At 43.1% G+C, this 13915-nt stretch overlaps 1 long non-coding RNA gene across 6 annotated transcripts in view; it reads right to left on the bottom strand.

Moving 5' to 3' along the window:
• Window positions 1-6869: 6869 nt before the first annotated feature.
• The window catches only part of LOC128116555 (uncharacterized), a 215108-nt gene continuing 208062 nt past the window's right edge, over window positions 6870-13915 (bottom strand). For all 6 annotated transcript variants that reach the window (XR_008220506.1, XR_008220502.1, XR_008220503.1 and 3 more), the window contains 2 exons: window positions 13148-13274; window positions 6870-12925 (listed from right to left, as the gene is read on the bottom strand). This is a non-coding gene — a long non-coding RNA (uncharacterized LOC128116555). The remainder of the gene's footprint in view (window positions 12926-13147; window positions 13275-13915) is intronic.

Here is a 13915-nt window from a genome sequence, read left to right as displayed (position 1 = left end):
AGACAGCAGACCTTGGATAAAGGTCAGGTGAACGAATTGGGGGAAGTCAATAACATAGCATCTTTCCTCATTTCTGTGGGTGAATCTTCCTGGAGCAAATATCTAGCTGTTTTCTCTTGGCTTCGGCTATCCATTAGAGTTCCTGGCATTTTCTTCTCCTTTGGTTCACAGGGAGGACACGTTGGCACAAAGGCTGCCTCCTGGCCATGGCTTTTCACCCACTTGGATGTTGTTCTTCTCTCCTCCTGTGGTCAAACTGTGGAAGATGACATTCTAAGAAACTGATGGTGTACCCACACTCATACCCGGGGCGCGGGGGGGGGGGGGGGGGGGGGGACAACGGCTCTGCTTCCTAGTGTGGGTTTATTTGAGTATCACAGCAATAAAAGAACACAAAAGCATTCCTTCACCAGCAAATTCTTCCTCAGTGCAGTGCCCAGACTCTCATGGTGGATATTTATGGAACACTCCACCCCAAATTGCAGAGGAAACATTCTTTCAAGTGCACATGCAACATTCAGTATAGTGTACCACATGCTGAGCTATTCGATTCATCTGCAGTAACTCTGAAAGAGCTAAATCCAAGCACAGTGGCTTCTCCATTCTGTGGAAATACATAAGAAGTTAGCAATAAGACATCTATATACCATCCTCAAAGGATTCATCTAGATCATAACTTGATTGGATTAAGATGCCTAGGAAGGTTAATAAGGCACACCAGTGCATTTGTTTGTGAGGCTCTTTTCTAGAGACCATTGATTCGGAGAAGAAGCCCAGCCCTGAACTGGAGAGGCACCACCATCCCATGGGCTGGAAGTCCTGATGGAACATGGAGGAAAAGAAGTCAGTTATTACAGACATTCTCTTTCTATTCCCTGGGCATCAGAGGGTGAGCAATTTCACTCTATCACATACCATTGCTACTGTGGTGTTGCACTACAATTCCAGACCATGACAACAGAGCCAGCCAACTGTGGACTGAAACCTGCAAGGCCATAGCCCAAGTCTTTCCATCTAAAATGGAGTTCTCTTAGGAATTTAGCAGACTGATGAAAAATAACTCACACATTCCCCGTTATTTGTAAATAAAGAATCCCGCTTGGCACAAAGTAGACCTTGAATATGGGTAACTCCACCTTCTGATCCCTGCCCTGACATATCTTTGCATTAAAGTCCTGACGGTAGCCTTTGAAGGTGAAGGACATGGCTGAAGTCTTGAATATGTCACCCACTGTCAGTCTGAGGAAATGAATTAACCTCCCAGGTTTTTACCAGATTCGTACCTGGGTGAAAAGATTTCAGACACCTGTCATATTGGATTCGACTCTACTCTTTATGGTGAAGAGCATCAACTTTCACTACAGTACCCAGTAAAGGATGATGCTTGATGTGATGCTGAGTCATACTACTCACCTGAACGTGGCCCAAAAGGCCAAAGTGATGACTAGGAAGGTTGCTTTCCTGTCTTCCGTGCTGGAGTGCATCCATGAGAGTAGCAACAAGGTTACCCAGAGATTTTGCAAGCCAAGCTGCTCCAGGTAAAGGCAACCACATCCACAATATTCCTTGGTTTGGAAAATGAAAGGGACAAGAATTTGGACTTAAAAGTTTCCTTGAACTATTCAAAGCAGATGATCTGATCTCGGTTTGGCTCATTATATAAATGGGCAATTTGTAGTGACAAGGACCTGCCACTCTTAAGAACCCTAAAAAGGAGGCAGATGGTATGAACAGACATGTGAAATATATAAACAAATGTCTACTAACATAATGATGGCAGCATGATCATTTCCCCCATGAATCAAGATTTACATAGATAAGAACAAATAGAAAATGTATAACACTCCTGAACCCATTAGCCAATCTTGTCTCTTCCTTCTCTATTCTCTACCCTCCCCAGCCTCTAGTAGCCTCTATTTTGCTATATGTGAGTCCACATGTGAGTGAGATCACAGAATGTTTGTCTTGCTGTGTCTGGCTAATTTCACCTAACGTTTTGACCTCCATCTTCATCCATGTTGTCACAAATGGCAAGAGTTTATCCTTCATGTGGTTGAGGTGTTCCACAGTGTCCATGTACCTGTTGTCTATCAGGAGGAACAAGTTACAAGTTTTGGCACACTATGACAGAGAAGTGTGTTCACAGTTCACAGCATTCCACTGTAGTTCCACAAAGCGGAAAGACAGGATTTGGATTGTTCTCATTACTGAGAAATGACATGTCTGAAGTGATGGATGATGCCCAGAGTTGATTATTCACAATGAACGTAGATCCAAATCATCATCCTGTGCCTTATAAGTAAATGCAGTTACTACATGGAGTTAAAGAAGAAAATTTCTGCACTAGAAGAATCAGACAAAAAGCTTGCTTAGCATCCAGCTCATGGACACTAGAGTCTGTTTAAAGAGGTCAGATAACAGACCAGTTTTGTCATATCCTAGCCACGGGGTTATGGGCAAGAACCTCTGCACGTTTCCTCATCCGTAAAACTGTTTGATGAGTCATGATGAGGGCTGTCATGAAGACCACAGGCTACAGGAGATAGTTGGTGAGGACACTCGGCAAGTCCTTTTCACATAATATCACCGGGCATCCGACAGGCAATCTAAACACACACACTTCATTATGACATTCTGGGGAAAAGGTAGATACTGGAGTTATTTCATTTTGTAATCTAAAAAAGAGGAGATGTATGCCCAGGCATTCAAGCTGTAAGTTGTGCAGATGGGCTGATACCCAGTCGAACACCAGAAGCCCAAAGACTTCAAGGAGGTTGGGAATGACCAACAGAAGCCATCATCTACACTGCCTCAGAGAGCTACTGCCAATGGCCACTGTGCTGGAACAATGACCTAGAATGTCCTGTCTGAGCAGAGCCTTTAAGGCTTTCCTATTTTGCCAGGATTGGTGGCAAGCCTACATGGTTGAGCATGAGGAGATGTTAAGTGGAGAACTGTTTAGGCTTGTCTGCTCACACAGCTGTAATGGTGAGAGTCTGGGATCGAAGCAGCTGCTGAAGAACTTTCCCTCCTAGTCTTGGCAAGCATGCTCAGTAGCAATGGTGCTGTGGGGGTGGGGGAGCAGGGGGAAGCTCTGTTGTCCGATGAAGTAAATTCCCATAATTAAGCAGTGTGACCCGGGAAAGAGACTTAACATCTCTGGTTCCAGGAGGATAAACTTTTGCATCAGTTAACGTAATACTGACCCTTGCAACTGGGCTAACTGCTGTGCTGCACTGAGCATCCATGATTCTGATGATAATGTCTCTGTTCCATTAGATGTGACCAGAGTCTCCTCTGTCGTCTTTGTTGGTATCTCACAAGGAAATGCCAGTTCATGTCATAAAAAAGCAAGGTCACAAGAACCAAGAGGAAATGGAGCTTGACTGATCACTATTGCCACAGACACGGTCTTGCTAACAACAGCTCATCAACACAGCCTGGTTAAGGGATCTGACTTCATCCTTCTCACAGAGCACAGTGGTGCTGAACAGCCACAAAACAATGTCATTTGACTCTTTCCACTTGCCAGTGGTCCAGGGAAATCACTTCCCAAGACCAAATGTATAGAAAATGTATAACACTCCTGAACCCATTAGCCAATCTTGTCTCTTCCTTCTCTATTCTCTACCCTCCCCAGCCTCTATTTTGCTGTATGTGAACCTTTGCTATAAGGTCTTGCCCAAGACCACAGAGCAGTATTACACCTCTGTGTTTCACTCTGTGAAATGGAACAAAAGATTAGAGACTCAAATATAAAGGTATATTTGCTCTGAACTCTCTGTTTCTCATAAACTTGAGTCTTCAGGGTCTTATTTTGCATCTGGGTTCAGCCTTATCTTTGTGCTCATCAACCTTCAAGTCAGAAGTCTTCGGACACATATCTTTTCAAATGATGTATAGCCTACATTCAGAGGCATGCTGTTGTTTCACTGGAAAGATTTGTTTCTTTCATGGTACACACACTTTTAATGGTGAGTTATACAGTGGATGGCATCTAGGTTTGAAGAAATATAGCAGCTGTTGCAAAGCATGTTGCATTTGAACAAAATTTGCTTTCACACTGATCAACAGTAACATCCACATGAGTACTCCTAACACAGAAGTGAGAAATTTGATGTGCTTAACACTGAACATCATTTGCTCAGTTGCCCAGTGCACAGGAAGAAGAATTACAGTGATGTTCTCATTTCATTGCTGAGTACATATTATTGCAGAGCTTTGTGTTTTAAAACACCAGTCATTTAGTAATGCTTGTAATGTTTTCAGTCAGGAATTTGGGAAAAACTTGGCAGGGTAGTTCTCACTGGGGGTTTCCCATGCCCTTGTATTCAGATGTCACTTAAGACTGTGGTCATGCAAAAGTGCAAAAAGCCTAAACAGCCAAGATGGCCATCACTGGCTGGCAACTAATCTGAGGCCACAGCTAGGGCAAGAATGGCTCTTCAGCATTATAATACCATGTTCCCCTAGTACTTGTACTCCAAGAACACTAGGCAGGTGCAGCATGCAACAATCACCAGTCTACATACACTGGAAGAGACAGGAATCCCATATTCCAATAGGAAGCACATAAACAGCAAGTTGATTATGTCCATAAACCACCATAGAGGAGAATGCTGTGTAGGCTAGAGCTGCCCAAAGATACTCAGGAACAGAGGAAAGGAGATTATCTAAGTGTGGTGAGGTAGATTTCTAATCAAATCAAGGTTCATTCAATCATCTACACATCATAACCAATGCAGTCATTTTGGGTATATCTCCATCTTTGGTCTCTTTGTTCAGAACATATCAGGAACTTTCCAAGAAGTGGTCTCAAGGCTGATTTCACAGGTTCCCAAGAAACTTCAGACTTAGAACTTGGTCAAAAGGTTTTGTTCAGCTTTATTACTTAGTAAGCACCCAGTGAAGAACATCCTGGCTTCTGTAGATACTCTGACAATGGGACGGTGCTAACAACTTTAGTCTGTAATGAGGTCAGTAACTTAGGGTACTACAGATGACAGCAAGGAAGAAGAGGGACACAGATTAGAGGGTAGGCAGAGAATGCCCAACTGGAAATTGACATTGAAATACAAGTCAGAATACAGTGAGGACAGAAGCAGACGGTTATGCAGGAAAGAATGTTCTAGAAAAGTGAACTGCTACATGGAAAGGCAGAGTGTACTCAGGGAGTCTGTGACATAAGAAGTCTAGGAGAAGAGTGATCTGAACAAGCAGGAAAATGGCAAAAAGGAGAAGCCATTAGCTACTCAGGGAGGACTGTGTACATTTAGAGGGGATCTTCAGAATTTAGTCTAATTGAGATGGGATTCCAGAGGGTGCTTGTGACTAGATGAGGCCCATGTCTCAGTACTCATTTTTAAAGGACCCTGGCTGCTGAAGAAGGAAGGTAGGTCAGACAGAAACAGGAAGGCTGGGTAGGAAGGAGACTGTCCAAAGATGGGGACCCCCCTTTTCTGAGGTGTTTCTGACCAAAAGGATAAAAAACAAGTGGGAAGGGCAGACGTTCTGCAGGCACTTTCCAAAAGACTTTCAGTAGGCACACCTACTATTTGATTCTTTAACCCCACAATCAAGAACTATTTTAAAATAAAGCCTAGTCGCTGTTCAACTTCAAGTGACTTCTCTAAAGTCTGGCCATTGGGGTAACAGAAAGTGACATCCCAGGTCACATCAGCTCCTTCACACATGACCAGCAGGTTGGTCCCTCACTACACAAAAAGGGCAGAGAACCCAGGCACTAATCCCCCTCCATCACTCTGCCTCTGACAAGAAATCGTAGATGGGAAGAGATGAAAAAAGGCCACTGGATGGAAAGACCATTTCAAAAGAAGTTTCAAAAATTCTAGAGCCTTCCAGAAGGGCTGCCAGAAGAGACTCGAGTCCATTTGCATGAGCAAGTTTGGTTATTTTGGTCATCTAGTGACATGACTTAGTGGTCACAGCCCCTTCTTTTTTACAAGAGAGTAAAGGAGTCTTTCATGTCAAAAAGAAACTACTAGTGTGGGTGTTTTGAGGCAGAGTTTGGGGGGCATTTCATGCTCCATGAGCCTCAGTACTGAATAGGGTCAAGGTTCTGTTTAAAGACCACAGAGCCTTGATGATGGATCAAGGTGCAAAACAAAGCCTATAACCACGACTGCTTTTCTTTTCATTCCGTTTGGCCAGCTCTTCCACAGCCATTTACTGTGTGCCAGTCACTGTTCCAACCTTTTTATAAGTATTTAGTCATTTAATGAGATTGATAATCATGATTTAAATAGTACCATTGTCCCTCATTCAATGTTCAGTTTACATTTATTAAGCATTACACAGATGAGCAAAGAATTCATGGAGAAGCTAAGAGACTTCTCCAAGGTCACATAGATGACTCTATGTTGAAACTCAGGAGCTCTGGCTGCCCCTCACTGTGCAGATACTGTGAATTTGTATTAGAAATGCTTTCAGCTGCAAGTAAGAGATAGCCTAGGTTTGCTTTATTTTGTTTTTGCTTGTTTTTTGTTTTTTCAAGACAGGGAAGAAAAAGAAAAGGGACAGAGGGATGAATACTGAAGTACAGGGAATTTCTAAGCCAGTGAAAGCAGTAAAATTTCCTTATGAGCCAGAGATGGTAGATTTGTAATGCTACATATTAATCAAGCTCCATAGGCCACAGGACACCAGTAGTTATTCCCAATGTAATGAACTTTGGTCACTCATAAGGTATCAATATTGCCATATAAATTCTAATATACCACAGTAATGCAAGATATTAGTAATAAGATAGTGTGAGGGAAAAGGAAACGGGAACTCAGTGGATTTCTTGATAAATCCATACCTACTCAGGAAAAAAAAGTCTATTAATTTAAACACAAATACACACACAGTTTGACAATATCTATATCCTTTAATATAGTGGTTCTACTTCTGTCATCGTTTTTGGACACAGAACATGCTAGAAGGAAAGATTTAAATACAGGAAGGAAAAAGGAAGTTCCAGTTTTTTTGTGAACTATGATTTAGATAAAAGGAAATTTCAACATGTAACTGAAAAGTTAGGGACTAACACAGGTATGGCTGGCAGAAAACTGTGGATGGAAAAAGGGAAGGTGCCTTGTCATGACAACTATGTGGGTGTCGAGGGGCTACAGAATAACAGATATGAGTTATATAGAACAGTTGCTCTTATATTAAAAAGGACTGGGAGATTATAGAAAGCATGCTTTTTGGTTCCTTATATTTCCAATATACTTGCTCAAATATGTGAATGTGCTCTGGAGGTGTGGAATACGTAGAACAAAGGGAGAAAAGATCGGAAGCTGGAGAGTAGAAGAATAGCAACTCCCACCTCCATTTTTTTCAACATTTCAAAAAAATGTATTCTGTGTCTTTCACATCATGCATCCCATTCATTTCCTTGTCCCTTCGTATCTGCCTTCTGCTCTTGCAATCCACCACCCCACCCAAATAAAATATAGTAAAATTTAAGAAAAAAAAAAAAAAGGAAAAATCAACCTCATTATGGAAGCTGTAGTGTGACACAGTGAGTCAGGCAGTAAACCCCTTTATCCACATATTTTTACATGCAGGGGTTCATCACAAAGAATCCTTGGTCTGGATTGAGGCCCCTGGTCTCTGCTACACCCTTGACATTGGGTCCTCACTGGGACTCTTACTGAATATCCCATTGCCACCCTGTGTGATGGAGATCCTGTAGCCCTGGGTCCACAGGACTAACATCCCCACTCCACCCACCTTGCTCCAGCAGATCATAGATGGATGCATGTTGGGGTGGGCTAACACTTAACCCTGGTTCTAAGCCTGGGTACTTGCAGGGTTGGTCAGCCCACCAGCTCTCCACTGTCTTCACCACCAGGGTGAGCTCTTCAGCATTGCCCTGGCTAAGTTCATCCCTTGCAGCAACAAACAAGGGCAGGGCCAGTTCTGCTTTCATGTCCTCAGGGTTAGTTCTCCCATACCTACATCTTCAGGGCCAGCTCTACTGTGTTGCCCAGGCGAGGTGTAGGGGCCATTCTCCTGAGTGCTGCAGCTGATGAGGGGCAGGAACAGCTCTCCTGCTCTGATGACTTCAGAGCCTGCTCTCCCACCTGCTTCAGGTATTGATTGGGGGCTGGGGGGGGCATCTCACCCCTATCCATGTTGCCAAGTACAGGTGAGTAATGGGGACAGCTCTCTCATGCTCACAACTTCAGGGATGGCCCAACCACACCTCAGACAATAGGATTGGCTCTATTGTGCTGCCCAGGCAAGGTGCAGGGCCTGCTCTCCTGAGTGTTGCAGCTGGTGTGGAACAAAAGCAGCTCTCCCATGCTTATGGCATCTGCACCAGCTCACCCACGTGCCTCAGGTGTTGATGGTTTAGGGGGGTGGCCCACCTCATTTTTTAAGAAGTAGGGGTAGGCAGTCAATTTTTTTCATACTTTTCCAAGTTTAAAAAAGTGGGGGGGGGGGGGGGGCGGGACTTAGTCAGTGCTGGAAGCTAGATGGCAAAGGACTGCTTATGTGAAACCAAAATGAACACACCTTGAAGTTCAGATGTTAGTTGAGGACACAGAAATGTCACCAGATGTGCCTCCAGCATGCTAAGGTCAATAGGAAATGGACATACACTGAGGGGGAGAGATTAATAATGTACTTAACTGGCTCACTTAACCTGCAAACCTCTACTTCTTAATTCCTTTCAGGGGACCTGAAGTAGGGAAATACATGGGAGAAAATTAAATCGCTGCCTTTAAGGCCTTCCAGTGTAGTTTATCCAGAAACTAAGATCTTCACAGTCAGTGCATTTTTGATGGAGAGGTATGCTAATCACAGAAGGGGAATGGAACAGCTGCTGTAATCAGAACTCAAGCCAGGGCTCCAGGGAGTGTGTGGACCCTGAGCCTTGCTCCTCAGGGAAACCCCCAGAAGGTTTCTGTAAGCTGAATTAAAGAGGCCAAGGGATTTATGTTTGAATTTTCCCTACATCGAGCTTTTCCAACCAAGGATCTATGAATTGTAGGGCAGGTTGAGTCACTTTTGAAAGTTTACCAGTTCTGAATATATGTGCTGGAAAGGCTGAGAACATGAAATATGGGGTGAGAAACTTGGATTGATCTGCATTGATCTACAAGAGATTCCAACACATGTAGTCAAGAAAGACAGCTATTAACCACAGCAAGAACCCCACAATTTACTTACTAATTCATATCATCAATTGGCCAGGTACACTTTGTCAATGAAATCTTCTCCATTCCCTTTGCTCCCATTATGTGGGTGTGTCACCTTGATATTCATTTAGAATTCCGAACCTCTACAATTATGTTTTTGTTGTTTTAAGACAGAGTTTTGCACTATAACCCAGGCTTGTCTGGAATTCTTGGTCTTCCTGCCTCAGCTTCCCAAGTACTGGAATGACAGGTGTGCACTATCATACCCAGAAAAATTATACCTTTTCCATGAAAAGGGAAAAGAATGGGTAAAGTGTCTATTGCACAGCATCATTTCACCAGTTGACCTAGCTGGCAGGAAGAGAAGAAGGGAAGAGGATTAACTGTGTGTTCTTAGCATCTCCATAAAGAGAAATATATGGTAGAGCCTGAACTTACTCCAGTAGAAATCTGCTCAACCCATGGAACACACAAGCAAAGGGGTGTTCAGGAGTGGAGGCACACAACACCCTCAGATACTGCCGGATTATAGCTCCTATGCCTCTTTCACACCTATTCATTGTGACCTCTCCCATGCAACCACATCGTCTACAAACTAAGGGCCAGAGTTTTCCTGCCACATGGTAAGGCAAACACACCTCAGGCATAAGAAGAAGAGCTGGTGACCCTGTGGTCCTGAGCTACATAGTTGGGGAACACCCTATGATAGCTCAGGTCTCAGAAGAGAAAAGCCTACCCATGAATCATAGTGGTTTAGAACTTCCTCTGGGCCATTCTTGTGGCTCCCTGAGAGGCTTGACATGAGTCACAAGGGCCTAGAACCTGAGGATTCTCTTGTGAAACAAGACTTCCTGAGCTTTGCTGGTCTCTCAAGTCTTGTCATAGACACATGAAATGACCTATCAGCAGGTGGAGAGAGACTTGAAACACCAGGTGAAATATTCCCAGTGGGTGTGGTTTTCAACTTTTTTGCATTTTACTAGCTATGTTCCCCTTCACCATACCAGGTACATGTTCTCTTTCATATATGGGTCCTGTCTTTGAATCGTTACATTTGTGGGTTTAACCTGGAGTAACTACAGAAGCCAGAAAACTGGAAGGGGCCGTCAGGGTGGAGCATGACTTAAAGGAGGGAGACTAGAGGAGCATAGGTGGCAGGCAAGTAGAAATGGGGACTAGAGAGGATAGAAAGGTTCAAGCAGAGATAGGGTTGGGGCACAAAGGAACGAAAGGGCAGGAGAGGTAAGAATTAACCGAGACAAGTATGTACAAAGACCGTATGGAAACCTACCACTTTGTAACTCAACTGAAAATATGGTTTTAAAAAATATATCATACGTGTCTGGATAATGCTTTTCTAAAAGCAATGGGTTGCTAAATGAACAACCCAATGCCATATGTGGGTTCTGTCACTATGTGTTCTTAAGGAAGCTCTTGCCGTTGCCATTGGTTGCTAACCAGACTAGTTAATAACACCACTGTTGAAAGACACCACACACCCCAGTTAAGAGATAAAGATAAACCAAGCTGGAAGTGAAGTAGAAACTTTCTTTCTGCTGGATAGTATTGAAAGGTGCTAGGCAAGCTACTGGGGGGGGGGACGACATATGAACATTTTTATCCATCTGTGAACCCTATGAACGACAATATCAATCTGCCAGGTAAGATGCGCCCACTAGTGAAATAGTGGCATGACTGTTACAGCGGTAACCAACTACTCCCTTACTTGATTTGAGACCTGCTTCATAGAAGGTCCATATTTGATACTATAAACTCAGTCAAAAATGTTTGGCTTGGGTCTTAGGCTACATAGGGAACCTTACTACAGTTGTTCAATATGGAGTCAAGCTGCTTTCCAAATATTTGTACTTAGAAAGATCTGTATTTAGATTTTGTATTTGTATAATAGACAAATGTTAATGCCGGGCCTTAATCAGAGAAGCTTCTCTTTACAATGAACTGTGATAAATACAGAGATTCTTGGGTTCCGAGGCTGATGACAATACATGATGGTTGAGTGTTCAGGAGAGAAATAGCATCACCCTGCAAAGCTCAAGGAATCTCACAGAAGAAGTGGAAAGAATGTAAGAGCTAGACAATAAGGAACTGGGCTGTGAATGCTATTGGCCGGGAATAAGGGCTGTTAATTCTATTGTTTGGACATGACAAAGCCATTGCAGTCATTATTGCATAGCAGTTGTGGTTGTCTACCCTATCATAAAACCGGGTCTAGTATCAATCAATCGTGGACAGGTGAGAGACTCAAAGGACCATATCCTATCCTGCTCAACAATTAGATGCTGGTAGATTCCAGGAGAAGGGCAGACATTGTCTTCAGTCATGTACCCACAAGTGGTTCCATTAGGCTCCAGTGGATAGTGGGAAACTTGTGGCCACACAGACAAACCTGGCTAAACAGAATGAGTCACAAAACAAAACAAAAAGACAAGAATGTGAGAAAGGAGTTACAGGAAGGAAGGAGGTTGACAAGGGTATGGGCATATAGAATATGGTGGAGATGAGAGTAATCAGAATGCAATATATAATATTTGACCAAAGCAAAACCAAAAATTCTTTATAAATGATGACAAAGTATTTAGAAAGAAGAGTACAATCTAGAGGCAAATTTGGGCTTATAGTGGACTGTTTGTGGTGCTGTCTCAGCTAAGTGCTGGGCTGGGGGCCTTTCCCCATTTCAACACATAATGGAGGGACAGCTACCGGTATATTCTGTGTATGAATCTCAGTGGCACTATGGAAGTTCTATTATTCTGCCTAATACATTCGAAAGGCCCCCTGAGCCCACTGTGCAGAGGAAAATATATGGTCCAGGGAGAGGAAATATCCTAGGTCAGTCATTCACCATCCATTTTTATGGAATACTTGGGGAACAATGCCCTAGACTGAAGACAAGTGATTTTTTTTCTGTCTGTATGCAGTACACACACACTCATATATACACAAATAATAAATAGAAAGTAATTTCCATTTCATGGGAAATGCAGATATCAAAACAGGGTTCCCACTAAACTCTTGCATAGCAGCCATCTTAAGCGCAGTAATTATGGCCAACAGTTAGCAGAAGGACAAATCTCTGCAAATTGGGAGGAATTCCCATTGTCATTGGTTTTAATTAGTTTGCAAAGAAATACCATAATATAAAGGACAGCTTGAAGTTTCCAAACACTTGACCCCCCAAAAACAAGGGGGTGTCTTTCTTGCTCTATACAGCACTGTGTCTTTGGCTGTTTTTATCAGCACTTAAGGTTAGACCAGATATGGTCACCACCAAAATTGCTGTTTTGATTCGGATTTCTAAAAATATCTCATGGGAAGCCTGTAGTGTAAGAGGATGATGGTTACATATACTTCCAAAGAGTAAAATATAAAACATTTGAACTGAATTGCTTAAAAGCTGAAAATGAGTGCAAATAATGCTTTGTAGCAATAGCTATAATTAACTGTCCTAATGGAATCCTTTGAAGATAAAGGCGGTTCAACGAGTGAGTTTAATTGAAAGTAACGTTTCCAGACTAATATTCCATCAAACCTAGATTGAAAGAGGAGAGCTCAGTCGTGACCCCGGTTGAAAGTATTGTGTATAGTGGGAGATGCCCAGGCAGGGGAGGGAGAGCGCTCTCTTCTCTCTTCTCCACATTTCCAGGCACACTTCCTAGTTTCAGGAATCTTCTATGTCTTCTGGAAAGAATGTATCATTCTCTTCAAGACAATGTCATGGCTGGATCTATCGCCTGTGTAAGTCCATCAGTCTCCTACAAAAAACAAAACAAATTTTAAGAAGGAATCCAGGAGCCTGGTGTGGTGGTGCACACCTTTAATCCTAGCACTTGGAAGGCAGAGGCAGGTGGATCTCTGTGAGTTCAAGGCCACTCTGGTCTACAAAGAGAGTTCCAGGAAAAAGACACTGGCTGACCAATACCTCATACCTCATTACCAGCTCTGGGCACATCACATTCTAGGAAGTGTGTACTTACCCACTAGCTCTGGAGGGCTCAACTGTCTTATAGAATTGCCTCCAGCCTGAAGACTTCCGTCTTGACTATTTAGCAGCTGTGTGACTTCTGCTGAGTTACTTGGCATCTCTAAGTAGATGCTTCTCATCTGAAAAAAAAATAAGACAGGATTATTGTTATCATCACATATACCAGAAGACTGAGGAAGCTGAACTGTGTGCACAGTCATGTGGTGCTCTGGACAGTGTCGGGCACTATGAGCTGTGTGAGGAGGGCTGGTCACAGGGACCAGGGCCTTCCCTGACACTCAGAATGGGTCTGTGATCCAGCAGCATCCTTGAGGCCTTGTAGCCTTTTATTCACAGAACTCAGGTTGGCACAGGAGATGGTTAATAGGTGCTCCTGTGTCTGGCATAAGTCACTTCCTAGGTGTGTGGCTCTGTATCAGGTGATCACTGGAAGTTGACAAGGTCTTAGAAGCATTGCACTGTTTTTGTGGTCAGCTGCAAAAGATTTTCTGTGCAAAAAGCGTGGCTAAGTAGGAATGTATTTTCCTGCAGAGGAAGTCAGAATGCTGTTCCCCGGAACACTCTAACCCCTGATGCCCAGAGTCAGTAGGATGCTTAAAAGCTCAGCTCTGGAATCAGACACTCTGGGCTTTAACTGTGGCTCTGTTAATCAGAGCTATCTGATAAGTTTAGTAAGTTGATGCCTCTGAACCTCCCAGTTTCTCCATTTTTTTAAATTAAGATTATAAAAAGTGTTTAATATTTGAGTGTATTCTAAGTC

Source organism: Peromyscus californicus, unplaced genomic scaffold, assembly GCF_007827085.1.
Source record: "Peromyscus californicus insignis strain IS unplaced genomic scaffold, ASM782708v3 Scaffold_20__1_contigs__length_68692818, whole genome shotgun sequence".
NCBI lineage: Eukaryota > Metazoa > Chordata > Mammalia > Rodentia > Cricetidae > Peromyscus > Peromyscus californicus.
Note: the sequence above shows the minus strand (reverse complement) of the source record. Positions and strands in the feature narration are given on the sequence as shown.